Source organism: Equus quagga, chromosome 7 (genome assembly GCF_021613505.1).
Source record: "Equus quagga isolate Etosha38 chromosome 7, UCLA_HA_Equagga_1.0, whole genome shotgun sequence".
In the NCBI taxonomy this organism is placed as follows: domain Eukaryota; kingdom Metazoa; phylum Chordata; class Mammalia; order Perissodactyla; family Equidae; genus Equus; species Equus quagga.
Genome location: NC_060273.1, coordinates 111,052,705 through 111,055,709, shown reverse-complemented (window position 1 = coordinate 111,055,709; position 3,005 = coordinate 111,052,705). Strand labels below are relative to the sequence as shown.

Below are 3,005 nucleotides of genomic sequence, written 5' to 3'. Positions count from 1 at the left end.
CATGCACATATGCCTTTTCTTAAAAGGAAAACATCTTCCTCTGGAATTTATTATTCACCTTTGTACTGCAACACTCAATACTAATATAACCTAGGAGATACGATTAGGGAAAAATGAAACTGATATTCTTGTATATAAGTGGAAACACATACCAGAAATACAATTTTTGGCTATCATAATGAGGGAAATATTCTACATCATTCTAAACACTATCATGTTCAAAGCAGCTGATAACATCACAGTGGTTTAAAGATTACTATATTGGATTCTAATTGTTGACCTTTTTTTATAAACTGAGTATGATCATTATATACTGATTTCTTTAAAAATGTCTAATACATGAAGAAATACTTGAGCTTTCAGTAATTCTCAACAAGTATAGATTCTACCAAGTACTTCTAATGTTGATATTTTCATTCATGGAAGCCAGTCTATATGCTTTCTATAACCAACGAATGACTTATTCTTTCAAATGCTGCCATTATTCTTGGGTCCTGAAAGAAGAATTCCAGCACCATTAGCTCTATGATGGGATTCTGATTATAGATAAAGTCACCATTTAAAGATTTCTGTACATGGAATAGACTTAGGTCACTCCTGGATCTGGCATATCTGACTGAAATTGGGAGTTATGATTAATAAATTTACATTAGAACTTGACAAAGAAGAACTATGAGCCTCCGATCGGAAAAGATGTTACAATTTAGCTCAGGGATTTTTTTTTTTTTTTGAAAAGGGTGGAATTTAAGCTTTATTTACAGGACACTGAAAGATATGAAATTCCACATAGAAATAAGAAACCCATTGAGAGGAGAAGCTTCATACAGTATGTACACAGTTTGGAACTGTTCAAGTATAGTTTCGTTGTAAAAAGTGCTACAATAACAAACCACATTTAAAAAGAGTTCTTAGTAGAGAAACAGTTAAGACAAACTTATACCAAACATAGCACACAACAAACAACTTTCTGCCTCAGCTGTACAGTCTAAAAGTTAAAGGTCCCCGGAGGGCCATCCTGATCTTGGAATGTATAGCCTTCAGAGGTAGTTTCTGGCACAACATTTTGATCTTCCTCTTCCTCTACAGAGAAATACTTCTCAATCAAGTTTAATGAAGCTTTGTACATAGACTCATTTTCATAGTTTTGTAGAGCTTCAATTTTGTCCAAACCTCCACATTCTTCAATCATTATACTAAGTTTCTCAGTTTCACCTAGTTTCTCAGCAGCCTGAAAGATATTTGAAATGGCATCCAGAATAACCAGAATAATTTTGGTGTCTTTTGCAGTTAAGAGGTTCATCAACGGTTCTATTATGCCACAATGAACAAGGTATACAATCTGTTCAACTGTTCCACCACTTGTATAGTTGGTCACAGCCCATACAGCTTCCTTTTGTGTCTTAAAGTCTGCCTTAGAGAGAACACCAACAAGGAATGGGACTAATCCATGATTCACAACTTGCTGTATCTGGTCCTGGCGGCCAGCTGTGATGTTTGACATTGTCCACGTAGCTTCCTTCTGAATGTTAGTTTTGGGGTTCGTTAGCAGACTGGGAAAGATGGCAAGTGCTCCCGCATCTATTACAACCTGAGTCTGTTCGTCTGTCCCAATGACAATATTTCCTATGGCTCTTAGTGCAGGAGTCACAATTGGCAATTCAGTAGATCCTAGAAGCTTTACAAGTTGGGGTACAACTCCTGTTTTCACGACCATTTCAATCCGTTCATTTGGACCATAGGTAAGGTAGGAAATGTCCCAACAGGTATCTGCTAATACTTCTGGATCATCATGATGCAGGAGACCAACTAAAGTGGGAAGAATTTGCTCAACAGCATCTAATGGGGGTGCAGGATTCTTGTTGCGACAAAGGTTTGAAAGTGTCCAGGTAAGATTACATAAGTAACCACATGCCATAGATGACATATCGGGAAGAGCCAACAGCGGGTCAACTGCACCATATTTTATCACCAAGTCTCGGAAAACCGAACCATCACCTGCAATGTTTCCTAGAGCCCATACGGCTTGTTCACTGATGTGGGCGTGGGGAGATGCCAACAGAGAAATGAATGCTGGGATAGCACCTCCCTCTACCACAGCCTTGGTCTGTTCTGATGTCATGGAAGCAATGTTAGTGAGGGCCCAAGCAGACTCAAACTGAATGGGACTACAATCAGTTCTGCCCAAGAAGGACACAAATTTTGGAATCAAACCAGCCCGGATTATGTTGTCTATGGGGGGCTGTTTTTCTCTAGAAAGCAGTTTCCTAGCAGCTTAAGTAGCTTGGAGCTGGCTTTCCAAATTGTTGCTATTTATGCCTTTGACAATATCCTCAACAGACCAATTTACAGTGCCCTGGTTGTTGCGGTTTTCCTGTAGCGGAGAAGTAGCATCATCAGGAAAGGAGCTTACATTTCTCCTTTTCAGCATCTGGTCATCTTTCTTAGCTTTCCTCAGCTCCACATTCACTTCTATTCTGCGCCGCCTCATTTCTGTGCTGTCTTTCCCCTTGTTCTTGAATCTGTTAAGGCGGGCAGCCGGGGAATTAGCATTCTCGTTGGAGGACATGGTTATGAGACAAAGAGAGAAAGCTACCCAGCCGGCTCAGGATTCCACAGGAGTCGGCGCGGCACGCACATGCTGCGGGTTGGATGCCCTCAAAACGTCCACCGCGGCCCAGCCCGAAGACGGTGTGGCTCAGGGATTTTTTTTAAATTTTCGTTCCATGTCAGTGATCTTCTGGGTATCCTTAAATTATTAAAATTATAGGCAAAATGTACGTCTGCATAGATGCATTTATTTAGATAGCCTAAATATTTTTTATCAGATACTTTAAGAGGACATTGATGGAAAAAGAATAAGAACACATTTATTATATCACACACACACACACACAATCTCTCTCTCTCTTTGAGTGAACCAAAGTCCAGACAGGTAAATATACTAATCCTAAATGCACTTGTCCTTGTCGCAGAGTTAAACAGAGCTGGGATTGGAACTTCATTCT

General features: G+C 39.8%; 1 pseudogene; it reads right to left on the bottom strand.

Moving 5' to 3' along the window:
• Nucleotides 1-985: 985 nt before the first annotated feature.
• On the bottom strand, nt 986-2,629 carry LOC124242726 (importin subunit alpha-1-like; annotated as a pseudogene).
• Between the last annotated feature and the right edge of the window lie 376 nt (nt 2,630-3,005).